The sequence below is a fragment of the Argopecten irradians genome, chromosome 1, assembly GCF_041381155.1.
Source record: "Argopecten irradians isolate NY chromosome 1, Ai_NY, whole genome shotgun sequence".
NCBI lineage: Eukaryota > Metazoa > Mollusca > Bivalvia > Pectinida > Pectinidae > Argopecten > Argopecten irradians.
This window is the reverse complement of record NC_091134.1, coordinates 59,041,505-59,049,440: the sequence shown is the minus strand read 5'-3', so window position 1 is coordinate 59,049,440 and position 7,936 is coordinate 59,041,505. Positions and strand designations below refer to the sequence as shown.

The 7,936-nt window shown below is 34.2% G+C and overlaps 1 pseudogene; it reads left to right on the top strand.

Moving 5' to 3' along the window:
- Positions 1-200: 200 nt before the first annotated feature.
- On the top strand, positions 201-5,790 carry LOC138335510 (uncharacterized; annotated as a pseudogene).
- The last annotated feature ends 2,146 nt before the right edge of the window (positions 5,791-7,936 follow it).

Here is a 7,936-nt window from a genome sequence, read left to right as displayed (position 1 = left end):
AATTCTATCGATATCTGGTGTGTATTTGTTAACATGGCATCATCACGAACATCAGTGGAAGTGGAGCTGTGTATATTTGTTTGTAGGGACGTTAAGAACTTAGCTTTAATGAAATGAAGTTCATACCGCTGAACATGAAATAAAGATACTGATCATTTAGTTTTGTTCCTGTCTATCATAGTTTCATTTTTTTCAGATTTTGTTTTTCTTCTCTCACACAATTGTGGAGACATTATGAAGTGGATGTTATATACTGTGTTGTGTAGTCTTCCCAATAGTCTGCTGGTATCAGGTATACAAAGTAAGTATACAAAGTAAGTATGACTTTAATATACAACATCAATGTGAGGGACATAATGCCAATTAGTTGTTAGTGAGTATATGGTAATATTAAGCGATAATTTTTTACTCCATGATGTCGCGATAGAGTATTGTTATGTCTATCGTACGGTATGATAATTAGCGAGCTATACTGGTCACTGACAGTAAAGCTAAGTGGACAGTGACCCGCTATTGTTTTAGTGTAGTACTGCTGGCGAGTCGCTAGATCAACGCCCTTGTCACTTCCTTAGGAAGGACTTAAATCTGAAAAGCTTTCACAAAATCTCCTGTTATAGAAGGTTCACGTACTGACTAAATCCATCCAGTGATGACATCACTCAATAATTCATGTACACAGAATATCCGATTGGTTAAAATTAATAGTAATTATAGAATAATCATCCTCGACACTCCAGAAGTTACTACCCACCTCTGGAATATCATAGAAAACTGAAGGTTTTGTGTGCGACACCAGATTTTCAGGTAGATTAATCCTTTAATATACCTCAAAATGATCGAAAACGGAACCCTGTGATTGACTGTGTGATATGACTTTGATGTTGGGCACCTCTCTCTATAATTTTCAAAGAAAATCTTTGGATGCCTTTAGTTTTGCTATAACATATTCCACAGGTGGATATAACGACCGTGAGTATCGAGGATGTACGAAAATAATAATAATAATAAAATCTTTTGCAGATTTAAATTGGTGTGAATATGAATTTCATATGAGTAAACTGGATTGGGCAGGTGCGCACGCAGTTTGTCAGGAAGCTAACAGAACGTTGGCGAAAATCAGAGGGCTATCCCAACACGCGTACCTGACGAGTTTGTTCGCCAGCAGTGTGTCTATGATGGCAGTGGGACTTACAGTCGAGTATAACTTTTTTTATTTGTCATTGGCTTCTATCACGGATCTTTCCTCCCTTGTTGTCAGATTACTCCATTGAAAACATTTTTAAAAAGCAATTTGTGACGTCCCTGGTGTCACATTTGTTCCAGCTTTCAATCCTTTTACCAGGTGAAATCATATAATTTAGACTGTCTTTTGTAAAATAAACGGAAATGAAGTACTCTTCTTCTGGTTGATAAAAAATACTGAAAGGCAGAATACTTAATATGTTATCGCTGATACCCAGAAAAAAGTTTGAGTTAGATAGTATAGTAGATCTGAAAGTAATGGGAGAATGGTCTTAATCACATACAAAAAGGGTGCGAATGACGGACGAGTGTAAATATATTGGAACTTCGGTTTTGGACAAAAAACTTGAACTGATGATGTCTGACATGTCTGACGTTTCAACTCTGAGTGCTAAAATATAGAATTAAAAAATAACATGCTGTATAAATTGTTATTGCAATGCATTTCGATATTGAATCGCAAAGAGCACATGTTTAAAAATGCTGTATAAATTGTTAATGCAATGGATTTCGATATTGAATCGCAAAGAACACATATTTAAGATAAAAAAAAGACGTTAGCAGGTTCTTCTCTCAATTTACAATTCTCCTTTTCCGTAACAGACCAACCATGTGGATTGGACTTCATCACAACGCGGATGATTCTCTGCGATGGGCCGGATGTGACGAATATACGTCCAAGGCGACCTACGCACCCGTGGCGAATGAGGTGGGAACCGGCTGTTTCTTATTAGACATCCGTCGTATGTTTTACAATAGAGAAGCATGTCAGGAATCAAAACAGTTCCTATGCCAAGCAAACGGCATTGGTAGGTACTCCTTAGGCTGCAAGAAATCATAAAATTTTGGGTTTGTTGTTTACGATATTGTTAAGATTTGCTAGTTTGTTTTTTTATCTGAAAAGTAAAACTGCACAATAAGTTCAACGTTGAATTTCTCAACAATCATCATACTTTTCGTCCAATATTGTCTGTCTTGATGACAATAATACTAAAATTCAAAATCGAAATTGTAGAGTGAAGTGGTTCTTGTGTTTTCAGAGCGTCTTCGAATACGATTTTAAAATGTGTTTTGATATATATGGCTGTGCTATTTAACAATAATAAACGGTCTAACTTTGTGCAGCTTAAGACGTCTTGATAGATCGTTACATTATATCATGCTCATTTCAGATGTTGATTCATGCTTTACTCTGACCGATGACGTACCGGATATGACGTACATAACTCAGGCGACGTACAGACGTAAGCCCGAGCCTAGTGATTGTTTTGATCTCTGCACTGACGAGTGTCTGGGGTTCAAACATGACACCAATGCACATAAATGTTCCATGATGCTCCGAGGAATTGGCGGGAAAAGTGGTCTAAAGGGCATGATGTATCTGAAAGGTAATGTTATTGACTGTTATCGCCATGGTAACAAATGATTAAATCAAAGATATAAAACTAAATTAAACCTCAATGTATTCAAACTATAATAGGGTTGTGTGTTTATATGATTTACACTATATATATATATATATATATATATATAAAGTAAAAAAGAACCGTGTCCATGTGATGGTTTCCATATACATACAGGTTTCATAAGTTGAATGAAATACATTTCTTTATTTTCTCTTTTTAAAAGATCTGAATTAGACATTTGATATATTAGTAAAATAAAAAAAGTTATCATTAGCACACATATGACAATGCTCGTTTACTGTTAAATATCTGAGATGGCCTGTTTTGGTTTGTTGTCGGTGTAATGTTACAACTTTCTCAATTCCATTCCTGTCTGACCAATATAAAAATCTGAGCATTTGCTACAAATAAGTGCGTATATGACATTTTTGGATGTACAATTCATATTAGTTTTAATTTTGAAATTAAAACCATTTTTGAATGTATAATTTTTACACTCTATAATAATATCACATGTTTTGCAACGCTTTTGCATACATTTAGTGACAGAAGTATCTTGAATTTTCGAATCAAATTTTGACGCACATAAAATACGTTTAAGGTTCTTAGGTTGACGCTTGCAATTTATTATTTTCTTGTTAGATAAAATCAATTTCATTCTGTCGCTATTTTTCATGTAATCTTCACAACCTTTTACAATTGGAAAAATATTGTAGTTGTTTGGATTAAAAGACAAAAGGTATTATATTGCTTTTGGATTCCACTTTATTCGGTTTCCTTAAATGAATAGGTCCTTCTTTTTTTGCTCTTTCAACTCCATAATCTATAACTTCTTGTGGATAATGCTGTTTGCGCAGATAAAAGACTAAATTATCTAAGCGTTTAGCTAAAATAGTTTTATCACTTACGAATGTGATTAGACGGGACGCTAAATTAAAGGGGATATTTAGCTTTACATGCCTTGCATGATTTGAATAAAAATCAAGATAGTTATGCGAATCCGTCGGCTTACAATACAAGTCAGTAGTGATTTCACCATTTTTAATATGTACAGATATATCCAAAAACGGTAGTTTTACTGTACTAGAATCCATTGTGTACTGTATATCAGGATGTAGCTTATTAAGTTCTTGAAATAATGTATTTACATATTTATCTGATTGCCAGATTATAAAACAATCGTCTAAAAATCTGGTGAAATTCCTTCTTAAATAATCAGCTTGTTCATTGTCTATTTTCCCGAACCATTCACAATATCTTTATGTACCATGTCATGACGTAATCTTACTATGACGTCATTGTACTATGACGTCATGTTTTACAAATAAAAGAATTCAAACCCCTGAAGACCGGCATGAGCCGAGAAAGCGCTAGGGAGGAAAAAACTGTTTTATAGTTATATATATATATATATATAGTGTACATGTTTGCAGAGGGTAGCTTCATGTTATGTATAAAAAAACAATGGTTATATTTATGTGTGTAGTTAAATATGATTATTTATCAATTTATTTACAGATATAATAAAAGTGTCATTCTCTCTGTCAACTGCTCATATTTAAGTTGATGTTAAATGACCTTTAGGTCAATATTATTGTTCTAAGGTTTACTGAAACTCGATGACCATGAAAATGTCAGCGCGTCCTACCTTCCTGCTGACGTTTGCTCTGAGTATATACCAGCGATCACGAGCTCTTCGTCAGAGGAAATTGTGATGACGAGTACGTTTGACGTATCCTCATCGTGCTGGCAGGAGAGTTCCGAGGATGAGACATCAGGACTTCAGACGTCTTCTTTGGACATTGTGGACTCGACTCTTTTCTGTAACACCGCAGTTGTTAACTATTGATGTGGGGATCAAAACTTCCCCTTCAGTGCCTGGTCCAGGTAAATAATGTTAGTCAAATATAAAAAGAATACATGGAATGAAGCCATTTTCGAAGAAAAAGGGAATTATTTTAGCCCCCAAAACGCACGTTTTTGTGAAACAGCAACTAAAAGTATCTGTTTAATAAATATTATTGTTTCATTTCATAAATACAGGTATGTGTTCTACGTCATCGGTTTATGAGTCTACGTACACTTCACCGGTCTGTTACTGTCCTTGTGAAGATGTCACAAACACAACTATAACACCGAAACAACTCGAATCTAAAATCAACGAGATCAAGCAGACATTGACAGTGAGTAAGAAAGATTTATCGTCGTATAAGAGGAAGCTTGTGAGTACCCCGGATCACCGTGCGTCTGCGCAGAGCATCGGGTATATTGGTGCGGCAATCATGTGTTCTATCGCCGCCATAATGGTTGTAATGGATCTCCCCAGACTGGGAGGGGACTTCCGGCGCTTCATCAGATCTTTGTCATCCACACGTGTCCAGAACTGTGATTCTGATCCGATATCTACATAAAACTTATCATCGCCGCCATTTTGTCTAGAGACACTATTTTTTTGTGTGTCAATCACGATACAGAAGATTCTTATTGATCGTTACGATTCTTTGTGAGCAAATAACACATCACAAATTAATCAATTATTCTAGAAGAATTTTTGTCACGATAATAAAGTTTACACTTAATTGATACGAGTTGCACAAAAGATAATAACACTTTCATAAAAAAAACCAATTCGTTTGTTTTAGAATGCTTTCTGCTTTCTGTATATATACACACAACTTTGTTAAATTGTCTAGTGCTAACTTGCAATAATCCTTTACATTAAAATATTTGAAATGATTCCAGATATTAAAAAAGATACAGATGATATCCATTTTGTTAGTAATCAGGCCTCTCTCAAGGTTCACAAGCTATGTAACATTACACACATAATGTAATCTATATGTTTTACGTGTCATATTCAGCAAAATATACATAAATGTTGTCATATACTAATGCAGATATGTTTACAGGGATACATTAGTGGATACATTGGGAACTGTTATAAAACAGACACATTGTAAAGAAGAGTGAATAAATATTGAAATGACAATAAAACGCAGTATGTTTACAATGAAAATATTAAAACAAAACCAATGGATAAATTAATCACACTGATTTTCTGTTTGAAGGCCGATAAGTCAGGTCTAGTTTGAATATGATTGAGTTTGAAATTATAATTCGACAAATAAAATTTTCCTGTTAAGTCAAGATACTTTTGTGTTTTGTTAAACAAATAAATCACGAATGAAAACAAAAACTATTATAATTACGTGATCATCCCACGGGATTCATTTTTATTGTTAATTCCATACCTTTACAGTCAGCTTTCGTTTGTATTGCGATTCAATGATTTACCCATTTTTTATTTTTGACTTACAATGTTTTATTAAAGCCATAGTTTAATTCTATTTATGACATAATGTCTGGTTTGACTGAAAGAAAACAAAATGTTGAAAATATATGTTTTATGGAAAATGCATTAAAATTCAATTAAGCAGTAAAACTTGTTTTCAATGCAAAAGTTTAGTAATAATCAGACGAACCTTAAAAATCAAGTCTTTCAAAAGCTTACATATTATGAACACAGCGTTTATCGTAGTCTTTATTACGTAACAAACGAGTCCGTCAAAAGGTTAAAGTATTCCTAACGTTCCAGGTAAACCACATAACAGAAGTAGGAACTATTTTGAATGATGCAATAGTAAGTTCTAGGATTTCTCCTGTTATGTTTTCTGTGCTATCCAGTTGATTTAAATTGCAATTACACAGATTGAATCAATATCATAACCAAGGTATCCATGTCTTTTATCCATAAATATACAAAAACTGTAAGTAAAATGTCCTCAGGAGCACCGATAGCACTGTATTGATGACGTCCAGTACGTATTTTCCTAGTCATTACTGTGATTAGTCTCTCCAGGATGTTTACCAGCTTTTTATGTTCATGTGTTTCTCCATTCCAGATTTGCTCAGTGTTTATTTTATCATTGCTAAAACAACAAATCGTCTTCGACACACGATGTCTGGAGGGTAAAACACCTGGAAATAAACGTTTTGCAGTTACAAACCGTAATGTTGGTGTGTTTTACTGTCCTTTAAACCACACTTCCTATTACACAATGTTTCGGAGTACAACACCAGGGGTCCCTTCCTTGTTGATAATGTTTTTGGTAGAATTACCGGAAGTCGTGGTGTAGACTGTTTAGATAAGTCTCCATGGCGATACACGTGATTGATACAGTCCAATGAACGGTATCGGTCCGTTGGTTTTATATCCTTTTTGTCTAACGATATTGAAAGTCGTTCATTGCTATTTGGTGTATTTTTTATAACAGCTCTGCCCTGACAAATATCGGAGAAAATGTAACCCATCTCAGCTAGTGTGATATTGTATATCCTATGATGAATAACAGACACCAGAAAATAAAATTCCCGTACGTTTAACTATAACACAGAAGTAAAAGCTACATTACAAATCGCCCACTTAGTATCATTATCAGACGGATTTAATCAAAATTTTCTAACAATGCTAAGTTGCGGGTAAAGTCCGGATTGAATTCCTTCCTGTCCCATTTGAGAATGTTATCTCTGACACCATACAAACAGTCACAAAGCTGTCTATTCTGGTGTCATTGAGAAATCTAGAAACACTTTCAGTATCATATCTAATCAATACAATAGCCATTGTGTAAGCCGTCGGAAATAATTTCCATCATGATTTATGGAATTATATTTATCTGAGTGGCAAATAGTCCACGTATCTATGTTTATGAAAGTGTCTTTCTTTTTCTAAACACAGCTATTCACATTGTCTGATTATTGAGTTTCTGTTGTTGAAGGATGCAAAAGATCAATTGTATTTATTCCTAAATGCAACCTTCAATTTCAACCTTCATATTTGATTTCTCACGGGTAGCGAGTGAGATGGTTTCGATTTAAAACCATTGATGCGTATGTGTAAAAACGCTTTGTGATATACTGGAATGAATTCACAAATGTTTAGTTAATATCCCACCCGTAACATTTCATAATAAACCTGTTTATAATGACATAAATAATAAATTAGTATAATCCCTATTCAAAACAAAAATAATAAAAATAGAATCGTCATATATGGCACGATAACATTACATTTGATCTGACCTTGGTTATTTAAATAGCTATTAAACGTGCCTGAATGGTCTGTGCTACTGTCCCGACAACAGATTTTAATACATCAAAGAAATAAGCCTTTGGAAATGAGAGTCGACAGTCAGCACAATGATGTCCGAAAAAAAGGCAGACCATTCGACTCTCGTGTTATGGGAGTGATTAGTGGTCAATAATACATTTATTTTATTCAATTATAC